The following is a 15,990-nucleotide window of genomic DNA, read 5'->3' on the forward strand; positions in this document are numbered from 1 at the left end:
ACGCTTTGTCTAAACCTGATCTGTGGGGACTTCCCTATCCCACCTCAAGAGAAACTGATACCGCAGTTTCTCTTTGCAGGAGTTCCTCATCTCGACAGACTGATGATATGACATCAAATATTCGGTTTTCTGATCAACCAATACATCCAGGAGATCACGAAATTCTTGAAGTGATGGGATTGTTTGCAATAAGGAGACAGATTAGTGCAGATAGATCATACCTGGGACCAAGTCAGAAAGAGTCTGCATTTCATTTCATCCCAGTTTTGCAGCGCTTTGGAGTACATGTTCAAGAGGCTCATCCTCACAGAGACTTTTCAGCCAGGTCACAGATGCCAAGCCTAATGAACATGATAGTGGTGCTGGTTTCTTCTGGTGTTTTACTATTTGTCTGTTTTTATTTGTATCTAAGTGTTATTCTGTTACATAAATAAAACCCAGTTGGGTTTCTTGGTAGTCTGGGAATTAAAGTGTGTGCGTGGGAGGCGGGGAAAGTAAAGCTCAGGTCCTTTGTGAACAGAATCACAATGATGGTTATTCTGAAGCCAACAGACTCAGAAGTGTCCCTAGTTCCAAACCTACCACAGGCTTAAACCTTTATGCAGCCAAAGGCTTCTCCTTCCCAGAAGAGAACAATGAGCTGATTAGTCCAAAGATAAAAGCTTCTACTTCTCACAAGGATTGAACAATGGGGACCATTTGCTCAAAGAGTAAAAACAAAGCAGCTGGCCCAGAAAAGCATCAGTGCTTATTTATTTTTTCCCTTTATTAAAAAAGCAAACAAGACTTTTCCTCAGAGATGGTCCAAAATGTTACATCTCGCATTAGGATCACGACAGTGTTTGGATCTAGTACTCTTTTTGTAAGGGACGAAAAGGTTCTGCAGAAAGTTAGAATTAAACTAACCATTGCCAAGTCTTGCTATACCTGAGATATTAGGTATCACGCTGTTTATTACAACTGAATATTTATAGCAGTGAAAGAAAAACCATGGTCAACTGTAGAACTAACTTAAAATATTTGACTGCCTCTGAGGCACAGAAAAAGTGAAAGAGATTAGGGCTTCTACATCATTTAAGGTAAATTTTCAAAAGCACCTAAGTCTCACTGAAAAATCCATGGGCCTTAGGTTCCTAAATCATTTAGATGCTTTTGAAATTTGTATCCATAATCATTAACTGGATGAAATTGGCTATCAGCACTACCCCTCAGTTTTCCTGAAGATGGACTCAGCACTGCAGACTGAAAGTTTGCTTAGAACAAAGTGCAGTTTTGAATTGGATACAAGTTGTTTTTCATAACATCTTTGAAAGACTGAGATGAAGATTTTTTTCAGTTGTTTCTTTGATGCCTTATTTTATTGAGAACCCCAAGACCTGTCTCATTATAACTTGTTTGCTTTGAAAAACATTGTTTTAGAGAATCTCCACCTGCCCCCTAAGTTGCTCCAACTGAAGTATAGGATACGAGTCATGGCAAGAGGGATAGAGACTGGGGGGAGGGATAGCTCAGTGGCTTGAGAATTGGCCTGCTAAACGCAGGATTGTGAGTTCAATCCTTGAGGGGGCCATTTAGGGATCTGGGGCAAAAATTGGGGATTGGTCCTGCTTTGAGCAGGGGGTTGGACTAGATGACCTCCTTAGGTCCCTTCCAACCCTGATATTCTAAGAGCAATCGTGCAGTTCACAACCACACATGCACATGGGAGACATCTGGACATACACATGTATAGTCACATGGTCATGAAGGTGCTTCTGTAGAGAAAGCATTGCAGTGTAACCTCAGGCAGCCATTGTTATGCTGGGTACAGCTAAAGAGTTGGAAAGATGCAGGCATTTTAATCTCCTTCCCGCCAAAAAAATAATTCTACCATTTAGAAAGAGAGAACTACTCCCAAAGCTCACATCAGTGGGGCCTTATCATATATGACTTCTCTGATGAGCCCCACACTTCTGCTCTTGATGCCTAGTCAGGGTATTTCCACTCGCATTTGCTAATGGGAAGTAAGACAAGGTTCCCAAAAAACCCTTTGGTCTAAAAAAGGGAACACACCTGCTGGAGTCACAAATGGCTTGTTGGCTGGCAGAGAGCAGCAGCTGGCCAGTCTGCAGCTGCTCATCTCCATTCTCTCCAACAGGTGTTAATTGCAGGTGGCAAGAATTCCAAGAAGGTATCGGGTAGCTTGGGTCACACACTCAAATAATCAGTCGGCCTCTCTCTTTTACACTTGATCATTGACTGAGAGTTCCCTGGATTTTACGCTGTTGCTCATGATCACTGGAATGATCATCTCTAGAGCTGTAACAACTCCCGGGCCCAGCTGCAGGTGGGACCTGGTTTACAGACACACCTATGCTGCAAATGGCTTTTTTTACAGACTCACCACTAATTGTTACGAATTGTGTAACGTGGCTGAACCTCTGTGCCAAGAATGCCCGGCCCACCACCAGATAAAGAATAACTACAAGATATGAGGGATTTTTTTAAAAATAAAGTATTTATTAAAATACCACAAGAGCAAATGACTAACACCGCATGCCAACAATCCCCCAAAGTGAACAGTATCAACTATAATCTGCATCTCCAAATTAAAGGGAGAACTTTGTACCCACCCCATAAATTGGAGCCTTTACTTGAAAGATGACCCCTTCAGGGCTTCTATCCCACTCCCACCTCCCCCGCCCCCCATTTTAATTCTTCTCTCCAGAGTTTCTAGTTGCCTTCCCTTTCCTCTCTACTGTTTTCCCTGTTCTCCATCTCAGGAGTGAGGTATTTAAGGGTTCCAGACGCCTCCTCCCTTCTCAGATTTCTCATCATTTTGCTATAAGGAGAGACAGCAAAGCCTTTCTCCTCATCGACTGAGATCAGATTATGATATGGAAGGTGTGAGTGGCATATTCCTTCCCTCACTCTTCTGAAGCACTAGCCCCCTGTTCCATGAGCTACAAGTCCGTTTGGTCAGGAAAGAGGGTAAACTTACATTGGACGGTGGGGACGAAGGCAGAGACTCTGGGGGTAAAGGATGAGTGAAAAATGTCTAACCTAGCTTTTCATGACCGCTGCGGAGAAGTTAGTTCCTCTTCTGAACAGGGAATAGCTGCTTTGTCTGTGAACCCTGGAGAGATCACAGAAGTGAATTTTGGTTGGACTGAGTCCACAGTATTCTTGCTTCTTTAAAGTATTTTCAGGAAATTATATTGTGTAAGTGAAGATGTGAAGAAGAAAATAGTGCCAAGATTTTGGCAAAGCTCAGTTTTCCTATGTATGGTAGGCAAACTATTTGTAACAATTCATTGGAAATACTTTGCCTACAGCTCATAAACAAACAGAAAGGGGGCAAACAGATCGTAATTTCCCTAAATCTATTATTAATAATTTTCTGCCAAGTCATTTGTTTAAATAAATTGTGCCCTATGATTATCTGAGAAATGAGTGCTCTGCCCTACAATTATTCAATGTGTGTGATTGGTCACCTAAATGACCAGTTGTTGTGTCTATTTCCAGATTGGTTGACAAGCCTTTTAGACATGAGAATAGCAAATAGTGAATACTCTTGCTTGCTCACAAATGCAGGGTTTCATACCCTCAGTTGTCTCATGGACGGAAAGTAGGTCTCTCCATGTTTGTAGAAAAATAACCCCAAAAAGATGGCCTCAAAATGGCTGAACCAAATCTTGAGCTGGATTTCACAAATTTGTTGCCAAAAGCTTTCCCCCCACAATTTAGAGATGAAGGATGGTCCAGTGGCTAGGGTGTTACCCTAGGCCTGAGGAGATCCAAGTTTAATTCTCCGATCAATGGCTGGCTCGCTGTGGGACCTTGAGCAAGTCATTTAGTTGTTCTTTGGTAAAACTCCCATTGTCTTCCACGAGGCCAGGATTTCATCCTCTCTGCTTCAGTTCCCCAGCCCTAAAATGGGGATAATAGAATTTTCCTACCACACAGGAGTGTTTTGAGGAAAAATACATTAAAAGAGTCTCAGAAATTATGGTAATGGGGGGGGGGCACATAAATAGCTTAAATAGATAGATATCGATTATTCAACCATCTCTGTTCTTTATGATGAAGTAATGTAAAGAGGCAAGAGCACTCATAAGGAACAGGTTGTGGAGTCCTTCCCCCAGTGAGCACTCGTGTATGTGACTAGACCCACTGGCATCACTGGGAATGTTTGTGTCAGTGGTCACCCATGTCAGTCAGTATGTGGCCCTAAATAAGGGCCGTTGATGGAGTTTGAAAATGGAATCCAAAAATAGAAAGGCAACTACAACTCTTATAAGTCCTCGTCGGTCCTCTTCCGCCTGTTCACATCTGGAGTTTTAACTCTGGAGACCTAGGATCTCATTCTGACCTAAGTCACAAATCAAATGAATTTTATAATTTCAACATAGTTCTTTGAGAACATCTAGTCACCTGACATTAAACTATCCCACATAGAATTGTTATTAAAAAAGGTAGTCCCTGTCCATTTATTTGGTGGACAAGGGGGATCCGGTGGATATAGTGTACTTAGATTTTCAGAAAGCCTTTGACAAGGTCCCTCACCAATGGCTCTTAAGCAAAGTAAGCTGTAATGGAATAACAAGGAAGATCCTCTTATGGATTGGTAACTGGTTAAAAGATAAGAAACAAAGGGTTGGAATATGGAGGAGATGGTATGATGGGATAATATGATTTTGGCAATTAATTGATCTTTAAATATCCATGGTAAATAGGCCCAATGGCCTGTGATGGGATGTTAGATGGGGTGGGATCTGAGTTACTACAGAGAATACTTTCCTGGGTATCTGGCTGATGAATCTTGCCCATATGCTCAAGGTTCAGCTGATCGCCATATTCGGGGTCGGGAAGGAATTTTCCTCCAGGGCAGATTGGAAGAGGCCCTGGAGGTTTTTCGCCTTCCTCTGTAGATGGGGCACGCGTCACTTGCTGGAGGATTCTCTGCTCCTTGAAGTCTTTAAACCATGATTTGAGGACTTCAATAGCTCAGACATAGGTGAGAAGTTTATTGCAGGAGTGGGTGGGTGAGATTCTGTGGCATGCATTGTGCAGGAGGTCGGACTAGATGATCATAATGGTCCCTTCTGACCTTAATATCTATGAATCTATGAATAAATGGTCAGTTTTCAGAATGGAGAGAGGTAAATAGTGGTGTCCACCAGGGGTCTGTACTGGGCCCAGTTCTATTCAACATATTCATAAATGATTTGGAAAAAGGGGTAAGTAGTGAGGTGGCAAACTTTGCAGATGATACAAAACTACTCAAGATAGTTAAATCCCAGGCAGACTGTGAAGAGCTATGAAAGGATCTCTCAAAACTGGGTGACTGGACAACAAAATGGCAGATGAAATTCAAGGTTGATAAATGCAAAGTAATGCACATTGGAAAACAATCTCAACTGTACATATAAAATGATGGGGTCTAAACTGGCTGTTACCACTCAAGAAAGAGATCTTGGAGTCATTGTGGATAGTTCTCTGAAAACATCCACTCAATGTGCAGGGGCAGTCAAAAAAGCGAACAGAATGTTGGGAATCATTCAGAAAGGGATAGATAATAAGATAGAAAATATCATTTTGCCTCTGTATAAATCCATGGTACGCCCACATCTGGAATACCGGATATACTGGAATTGGAAAATGTTCAGAAAAGGGCAACCAAAATGATTAGGGGTATGGAACAGCTTCCGTATCAGGAGAGGTTAATAAGACTGGGATTTTTTTATCTTGGAAAAGAGATGACTAAGGGGGGATATGATAGAGGTCTATAAAATCATGACTGGTGTGGAGAAAGTAAATAAGGAAATGTTATTTACTCCTTCTCATAACACATGAACTAGGGGTCACCCAATGAAGTTAATAGCCAGCAGGTTTAAAACAAACAAAAGGAAGTATTTTTTCCACACAACACACAGTCAGTCTGTGGAACTCCTTGTCAGAGGATGTTGTGAAGGCCAAGACTATAAAAGGGTTCAAAAAAGAACTAGATAAATTCATGGAGCGTAGGTCCATCAACAGCTATTAGCCAGGATGGGCTGGGATGGTGTCCCTAGCCTCTGTTTGCCAGAAGCTGGGAATGCGTGACAGGGAATGGACCACTTGATGATAGGAGAGGGAATAACCACAGGAATATTAAAAGCCAGAACTGAAGTGCCTTAAAACACCTCCCGGAGGCAGCTTACATAGTTAGCCCCTGCCCATACTATTTGTGGCTCATGTCACTCTTGTCTGTGTTGCACTAAAAATCGCTACATGAAGAAAAGGCAGTGCTCCAAATTTTTTGCATGTCAATCTTCACTCCTCGGGCTTGCGGTCTAGAAGAGTGGGGAACAGCCAAATTGTTTGGAAATGTCAATATCAATCCTTTATCTATCCCTGTGCTTGCTTGGAATCTCTTTCTTTCATTCTCTCGTTTTTTTTTTTCTGCCTTCCTCATTCTGTTAGCTTGGTTTATTTGATTTATTGTAAAGTCACTGGGGAAGCTCGAATTACAGCTTTGAAGTACGCAGTGACTTCAGGGTCCTTGGCATGCATACGGTTCTCCTGCTTCAGCCACATCAGACGTTGTCCATTCTGAGAAAGAGGCCCTTCTTCTGATGAAGGTATTGTAGCTTGATCTTTACAAATGAACTATTGGGACAAAGGATTAAGATTTAATGAAATGTCATCATTTCGCTCACATTCCATTTATTGCATCACATGCAAAAAGTCTGCACTACTGTAATGCCAAAGTGGCAAATTTGAATGGGAAAACAAGGCAAGAAATGTAAAAACAAAGGTACTAATAGCAATACTGACCTGGCCACATACTATGCAAAGTTATGCAATTAACACCCTAATCAGTAATTAATAAAAACATTATATACTTGTACAAAGTGGGCAATTTAGTGCTGCTATTTGAACTTCGTATTTACTGGCATTTTTTGCTTTTACATTTGCAACTGTAACATTCCAATAACATTGTTTTCTGCATTTAATTTCCTTGGTGTGTGTTTGTTTTTGTTTTTTAGAGAACCAAAAGGAAAAAGAAGACCCACTCTAGAGTTGTAAAAATATGTAACACTTGATGGTTTTCAGAGTGTTTTAGATGCACAAAACACCATAGTCACAGTACTAGAGAATTGCATAATAAACTTGTCATGCTGGCAAACCAGGTGCTAGCCAAGGCTTTAGGCCTCAGCTGAGCAGTGGGTGCTGCATGCATTAATCTCACTTGTAATAGCTTTATCATATGCTATAATGTAATATAGAAGTTTTTGCTTTGTAGCTGTAAAAAAATGTTTGCTCTGAAACTGTGGACCTATCAAGAAGGATAATCTCCTGATCACTAATAAGGCCATTAAAACTAAATGGGCCATTGTGGAACATCACAATCATAGGCTTTGTTAACTGCCCCTTCACACCCATGAAGAGCCTATATACAAAGGGTCTTGTCCCCTCAGCTTGAAGTGTGGAAGAAAGAAAGAAAGATAGCTGATAAGAAAATATTTCATCTCTTGCTGTTTGGACTTTCACAGGACTGGAAACTACAAAACAGAAGCAGAGATCCCCAAGGTCAACCTGGGTTAGTCCCAAAAGACATTCAGAGCTGACAGATTGCTACAACTCTGTCATCTTTTGGAACCATAGACTGTAACTCATATGTGTATATATCTTTGCCTGCTTTAACCTGTAAATAACTTTCTCATTTCTTCTTTCTAGTTAAAACATCATTAGTTAGTTTACTATACGATTGGCTACAAGCGCTGTCTTCGTGTGTGATCTGAGATACAAATTGACCTGGGGACCAGGAACAACTTGAATCTTTTGTGGTCTTTGGTGTATGGCAACCAACTATCACTAAGTCCAGCTAGCCTGGGTGGCAAGATAGACTGGAATGCCCAAGGGGACCGTCTGTGACTCCCTGGTAAGACTGTTACAGTGCTTCAGGAGTTCACATTTGTTACTGCGTTGTTGAAATCTAATTGTAGAACATACAGCTTGTTTGCGGTGTCTGCCCTGCTTTTCAACAGTCTGCCCACAGGTTGGCACTTATGGTCGCAAACCACTGCACATAGCATGACAAAACTACAACAATTAAATAACTAAATCTTAATACAATTTTTACTGTATGTGCAAAAGTGAACTTTTAATCACGTGACCAGAGTCTGATATATTTTCTCAACACTGTACACTACTTGGCTAAATCCCCACTTCAGGCAAACAAATATTTTTCATTTTATTTTATTGTGGATTTTTTGGGGTATTTATATAACCGGGTTTTTTACGTTTCCCTGAAAAAAATTTTGGTTGATTTTTAAAACTTGAGCTAGAGAAAGATGAACAGGAAAGGAAAACACACACACAAACCCAGAATTCTTCTTTGGTCCTGATCCTTCAAGCGCTTTTGTGTGGACAGACACTTCTGTTCATGTGGAGTCACCTTAGGGTGATCAGATGTCCCAATTTTATAGGGACAGTCCCAATATTCTGGGCTTTTTCTTATATAGACGCCTCCACCCCCCTCTCCTGATATTTCACACTTTCTATGTGGTCACCCTGAGTCACATTGAACTCTATGCCAAGATCCCAAACTCCTGACTACAGCAATCACACTGGTCTAGGTGACAGACTTATTTGCTCAAAATCTCTTCTGATGCCCCTTACAAAGGCAGGGGCATGATTAGTACAATTCTGCACCCAGTTAAGAGCCTGAGTCAGCAGTCAGCTTAGGGAATAAAAGCCAAGCTTTTTACAAAGCAGTTTGAAGGTTTTGCTGACTTGAGAAAAGGAGGGTCTGAGAACTGAAGTGCGCTCTCAGTATAACAAGGCTGTCGAGTTGGCGTTGATCTCAGCACTAGTACCAACATAACAGGAATATATTTTTCCATGTGTGGTTTATTATTTTGTTTGATTTATTTAGCAATTGTGTGCTGTTGAATTCCACAGTGTAAAGGCAAAAATCTGGCAGTTAAAGGGCCTCAAGTTTAATTAAAACGAAAGCAAATTGTCCACTGATGGGTTCAATCTCACAGCCCTTCCCCCAGCTACTCCAGGCTCCCACCAACAGTCCTCCTGACTTCAGAGGTATTAATTACGTGAGGAAGGGCAACAGAGTTGGGGCCCTATGGCCAAGATTCTCAAAAGGACGGAGCCTAAACATAATCTCCTACGTTTGTATGTAGTGCACTCAATTAAATGGTCTATTTGTCAAAAGAGCTGAGTACCCAGAAGCGCCACTTAAAGTCACTACGGGATAATAAGCATTTCACAAACATGACCCATGACAGAACCATTTCTGCCCAGAGAAAACTCATAACCCAACACAAACTAACGTAAAAAATAATTACAAACATTTTTCTATTCCATGGTTGAAGTTCACCCACCACCTTTTAGTCAAAGGGATAGAGCAGCATCCATCTTCCAACTAAATGAGCTCAGGATTAATTTCGGGAAGAGGGCATGGCATTTTATGTGTTGCATTTCAATCCAACGTCACTTTCAAAACCGGTATTAAAAATCTGGTGCAAATCAGCACAATTTTATTGACCTTCAAGGGAGCTCTGCTGCTTTCCACCAGCTGAAGAGCCGGTGCGTTGGATGCATAGCGAGTCAAACATGAGTTGACCCTTACATAAGCCTATGTCCATTGTGCTCTGAGGAGCGATGTGAGCGCTTTAGATCACTTTCAAACAAGTAACAAATACATCTGTGTCAGCTTCTGAGCTAACAGAGGTTAATCAGACACTTTTTCTTAATTGTTTAAATACAGCCCAGCTGTGTGCCTGCAAACTACTGTGTGCAAATGTGTATTGGCAGCTTTAGCTTTTTCAGCCACTGCTCTCTGAAATCACTTAGTTATTTCGCTGCACATTTAGCCTTTTCTGCTTTGTCAGTGTTGAGTTTTCATTATCACACTCCAGGATCAATGTTGTCATTGAAGGGGTGCTATTCCGGCCTGCACATAGGAAAACCTAAGACAGATGTAGAAAATGTTAACAGGGAAGGTCATTAATCATTGAAATAAGCTACCAAGAGAAGTGGTGGATTTGCCTTCTCTGAAGTCTTCAAAGAAAGGCTGGATGCCTTTCTGGAAGATGTGATTTAGTCAAACACAAGGTACCTAGAGGCCCTATCTGAAATCAAGGCCTCATTGTGGTAGGTGCTGGACAAATACATAGTGAGAGACAGTTCCTGCCTTGAAGATCTTACCAAGCGTAATAAAGCAGAATCAGGAATAGAACTCTGCTCTCAGGAGATCTGATCTAATGTCCTATCCATTACACGACACTGCCTCACACTGTGACTGATGAAAACCCGAGTCAGATTAACCAGTGTGCTCCAGTGAGGCGAAACAATCATAAACTGGCTAACTATACTGGGTTTGTAAATTCTTTGCATCACCAGAATGACACAAAGCATCTGGAGCATCTGGATGAATCTGGTCCATTGTTGCTTACGTATCTTTTGGATTTTCTCCCTCAAAATGTACTAATTTCTCTGAATCACCTGGACCTCACGCTGCCATTTGACTTTTGGATTAACCCTGCAGCAGTAGTTGCTTGGTAGAAAGGAGAAAGTGGCCTTTGGGCATTAATGGTCCTGAGACATTTTTTTCACATCTCTCCATGATTCAGTCAGATTCCATGTGTTATTGCCTAAAAAAATGTTTAGCAAATCTCTGGTTAACTCCTATGTCTGCGGTGAATTATTTAGTCCTTCTTATCTCTACGATGAATCTTGGCCTATGTGTAGTTCAGTTAGTGACATGAAAGGAAGTAAGGTGCCATTCATTAGTCTCTGATTTTCTCCAGTCGTTACTGAATCCCATAACCAGTCTGTCCTTCAGAGCATATTAATTGCTGGACAGTTCTTTTTGGACAGTATATCAGCAACAGCAGGAGGAGAAATACAGTATTAGCAGTGTTAGGCATCTACCTGAGCTTCAATCATTCTTTCACAGCCCATGGCCGGACAGCAGAGTAAATCTAAATCTCTGGTTTACAGTTCGCTGAACTGTTGGGTTTGGGAATTGAGGCCATAAAGTAGACAGTGTGCATGTTGCCATGCCCTTGCATTAGTTCTACTCTGACTCTGGGCACACTGAGCAGGGATTTCATTCCACTGCAACTTCAGGAGGTACAACCTTGAACCGATTATGGACTCGTTCGTGAAATCTCTCCTGGTGTTTTGCTTCATTTCTCTATGTGCATCAGTGAAGTCTCCCCTTTCCACCTCTTTACCAGGGACAGCATAATTTCCATCACACTTTATCAAGGCTCACGCTGAGGATGAAATTTCACCCCTGTGCAGAAGGCCAGCACAAAGCTTGTGTATCACTCAAGTCCTGCACAAGTCCTATTTTGAAGGATAATTTTCACTGCCTGTGATGGAGAATACTCCCCACACTGGCTCTGAGGTAGGCCAAGGGGGTCCAATCAGCCAATTAGGCTGCAAGATGGGGAAATTAAGGGTGGGGGAAAAGCCCTAATGAGGAGAACACTTACCTGAGCAGAGTTGGGCTGAGCTAGTATAAAGCTAGCGGCAGCAAGGGCTGCTAGGAGGAAATTTGCAATCACCCTGTGTTTAGAGAGCAGGAAGCAGGGAACCCAGTGGAAAGAGTAGGTCCCTGGGAGCCTGGTCCAGAGCAAAGGGTATACACTAAAGAGAGATGAGGGGAGCTGTGTTCCTGTCAGATAGGAAACAACCTAGGGAGTAAGCAGCAAGGTTGGGGACTAAACAGCCCTTGGTTTTTTTTGTTGCGGAGTCCGTGGGCTGGAATCCGGAGTAGAGGGTGAGCCTGGGTTCCCCTACCTGCCCCTACAGAAGTGGCACTGGCAGGGCAGTAAACTGGAAGATTGCCTGGGTTACTATAGCAATGATAGAGACTTTGAAGGACTATACCCCCCAAGGGGAGGAATGCTGAGTAACCGGGCTGGAGGGCTGAGTCACAAAGAGGCAGCACCAGCTCCTGGAGGGAGAGAAAGTCTGTGGATTGAGAATAAGACATAAACAGCATGCGATCATTGGAAGGTGTGTTGGCCTCACAGAGCTGATCCCCAGAATGGCCTGGAGGAGGCGCTATTCCAGCAGTGAATAGTGCACCTTATCATAATGCTTTACAACTGGGCATTTAAGGAGTTCAGAGTAGGGAATGGTGAAAACCTACATAATTTCTCTGCTTTATATCGAAAACCATAAAAAGAGGAGTTTTAATAGCGATAACTGCTACAAATTGGGTCCCAGTCCTTATCTTGCCCTGCATTTAGGGATTGATCCATGGCTCATTGAAGCTCCCACTGACCTCAGTGTTGCAGATCAGGGTCTTGAAACATGACTAAATGCTTGTGGAGAAGTGTGTAATCCTGCACTGCTTCAGAATCTGTTCAGTGATGCAACACACTTCACAGCTTGATAAAACTTTCATGCCATCGAACAACCAACTACGCTGTATTATTTATTGTTTGTATTCCAGAAGCATTTAGAATCTTCAACCCCAGAGCCCCACTGTGTGGTACGTGCATACAAAATAAGAGACCAGTAAAGGGTGGGAGAAAGGAACTGGAGCAGAGGTCACCAAACTCTGCCAACAAAGCCCCCAGATAATATTAACTTTTGGTCACCAACTTGGGCTGCATTGTCACTGGTGCAATAGCAATGAAGAACTGCAAATCTGATTACCAATCTGTTGCAGGGCAGCAACCCTGCTCTGGTGGAGGAAGGCTGCGCTGATTGGGGAGGCAGTCCCAGCTGGGGCCATGCCCCAATCAAGCCACACCTGGCCCTGTTATAAGGGCTCAGGGAGGAGCTGAGTCAGTCTTGCTTGCTTGCTTGCTGTGGAGAGAGAAGGACCTAGGTGCTTGGGAGCTCAGGGTGCCAGGAGCTGAGCTGGGCTGAGCTGGGCTGAGCTGGGCTGGGCTGGGCTGGGCTGGGCTGGGGAGGGGCAAGGCAAGGCAAGGCAAGGCAAGGCAAGGCAAGGCAAGAGAAGAGAAGAGAAGAGAAGAGAAGAGAAGAGAAGAGGCGAGGCGCTGGGGAGCTTCAGTCTGGTAAAACCAGTGATGAGCTGCCAAAATCTTAACGAGTTCCCTCCTCACCCCATGAGGGGGTTGTTGCCCACCCCCGCCCCCTGGGACTCCTGCCCCATCCAACCCCCCGCGTTCCTTGATGCCTCCCCTGGGACCCCTGCCCCATCCACTGTGCTCCCTGACTGCCCCCAGAACTGGCAGGAGGGTCTTGTGGGCCACCGTAGTGGGTGCCCACCCCACCCCTAAGAGCCAGAGGGACCTGCCAGGGGGCAAGGTGGGGAGTCCCGGCGGTGCTTAGCTGGGGCAGCTCCCAGGAAGCATCTGGCAGGTCCCTCTGGCTCCTAGGGGCGGGATAGCGCAGCTATGGGGGGAGCAGCTGCTCCACCAACCGATCACATCAAAAGTGGCACCTTAGGCACCGACTCCCTGGATGCTTTGGGGCTGGAGCACCCATGGGGAAAATTTGGTGGGTGCAGTGCACCCACCGGCAGCTCCCTGCGCCCGGCCCCAGCTCACTTCTGCTCCACCTCCTCTGCTGAACGCGCCCCCCTGCCCTGCTTCTCTGCGCCCCCCCGGCTTCCCGCGAATCAGCTGTTCGTCGGGAAGCCGGGGAGGGCAGAGAAGCAGACGTTAGCTTCCTGCTCTGGCCCAGGGTGGCAAAGGTGAGCTGGGCCAAGGAGCAGTTCCCCTGCGTGCCCCCTGGGTTACCTGCTGTGGTGCAGGCGGCCCTACTCACACACACACGCCCCAGCCCCAGCTCACCTCCGCCTCCCTGGGCCTGAGCGCGAAGCTGCCGCCTTCTTCTTAGCCCACCGCAGCTTCCCGCGCGAACAGCTGATTCGCGGGCAGCCTGGCAGGGGCGGAGAAGCAGAGTCGGGCAGCGCGTTCAGGGGAGGAGGCGGAGCGGAGGTGAGGTGAGCTGGGGCAGGAGCTGCCGGTGGGTGCTCCGCACCCACTAAATTTTCCACGTGGGTGCTCCAGCCCCGGAGCACCCAGGGAGTCGGTGTCTAAGGCGCCACTCTTGGCCGGTTGTTAAATTTAGAAGTCCTTTTAGAAGTGGTTGTCCCTTGCGGAACAACTAGTTCTAAAAGGGCTTCTAAATTTAACAACCAGTTCTAGCGAACCGGTGCGAACCGGGTCCAGCTCACCACTGGGTAAAAGCCCAGGCTGCAGGCCTCGGTGAAGGCCTACAAAGGTACTGGGGCTACAGATGTGCAGCCTGGGAATAGGCAGAGGCAGCTCCTAACTCCTTGCCAATGATGAATGGCCGTTACAGACTGCAGTTTGCCCCAGTGAATGGGGGCTAGATGACAACTGGCAGTAGCCACTGAGGCAAGGTGGAGATAGAGGGTGGGGGTTCCCCTGGCAGGGGAGACCCAGAGTGAGGGGGTACTTCTGGGGCAGAACCCTGAGGTAAAGGGGGACCGAGGTCCAGGAGGGACACAGGGCCTGAGGCAGGCAAGACACTGGCCAGCAGGAGGTTCTCTGACTGCTGGAATAATCTAATTCCCAAGATGACCCGCAGGAGGTGCCGCACTGGTGAGTCTTGATCCCCTACGCAATCCTCTAATAATATAACTCCTCTGTACTCCAGCTGGTTGAAAATGTTCTGTCCAAGCCTTTTTTTGGTGGAAAATGGGGGGGAAAAACCTGTTTTCATCAAGCATTTGCTTTTTTGCTTTCAAACTGTAAACCCCCAAAACCAACAGGTTTAAATTGAAAAAAGCTTTGTTCCAGAAATAAAAAATCAAACCCTTTTGGAGAAAATTTTCATCCATGCTTCATGATGGCAGGGCGGGGGATGGGGGGGAGGTCATTTCCCAACAAGTTCTGCTCAATACCCTTCTATCTTGTAATTCCTCATTCTGTTAGTCTGCAGGAAATGTCCATTGTATTTATTGGTGGTGTTTGTGATGTGGATTTGGCAGGGGAAGGGAGAGAATATGTTGAAAACAATGGCAGGGGAAGGGAGAGAATATGTTGAAAACAATAGCAGGCATATACTCTTTTATGATTTTCCCCAAATTTATACAGCCAGTTCAACACTCCTTTATTCAAACCACGCTTTTATAACCAGAGCACTAAAGTACAGTTTCTAGAACAGCCTTGCCAAAGGTACATCGCAGTATGTTTGCCATCTGTTGTCAATTACAGCAGTAGACATGCCAGGCTCATGTTGTTAGGGCCCACAACCCCCAGTGTTCCTTTCACTTAACAATAATATAGGCAGATCTCAACGGCTGGCATATAGCCAACTTCAGAATGCTAAGGAAAGTGTTTCTTGTTTGAAGGTTCTAATTCTTTGCCTTAGTGGATGGTACTGAAATCTTGCTATTTATTCTAAGAAGAAGTCACTACACATGGAAGAATCTAGCCTAGGAACTTCTGGACCATAAAACAACGTCATGACGTGAGAACGTGGTGGTAAAAGGAGCTTCCTCTGAAAACTGAAGCTAACTTGCTACTGTATGTCTGTAAAGGGTGCAGGTACATCATGTGTGAGTCCTCAACAGATCATTTGGCAATAGGGAGTGGAAGGAAGAAGAAAAGGTATTGGGCTAACTATTGGAAAAAATATCTGCAATTATGTTTTAAGCACAGCGTTCAGAGGGGTATGAAACATTAATATGGAAAAGTCTTTAGAAAATTACTTAACCCATTAGGTTTTTTGACAGAAATGGCAGGTCTTCAAGGTCTGAATAAATATACAGTAAGAGCCTGCTTCTGATCTGGCTCTGGTGCAAATCAGGAGTACCCCAATAGAGTTACACCATATAAATCTGGTATAAATGAGATCAGAAGCAGGCCCTCTGTCTGAAGCACAGTGTATTTTGTATCTGTGACCTGCCAGTACCTTCTGTGTCCTGTTTTTGTAGCTGATGAACTGCAAACAATGGCTGGCTTTACATAAAGCAACTGAAAATTGCACCGGAGCCAGATACAAGCAGATTACATCGACGTTGCTCCTAGAATTCCAAGCTACCCA

Source organism: Natator depressus, chromosome 5 (assembly GCF_965152275.1).
Source record: "Natator depressus isolate rNatDep1 chromosome 5, rNatDep2.hap1, whole genome shotgun sequence".
NCBI classification, from domain to species: domain Eukaryota; kingdom Metazoa; phylum Chordata; order Testudines; family Cheloniidae; genus Natator; species Natator depressus.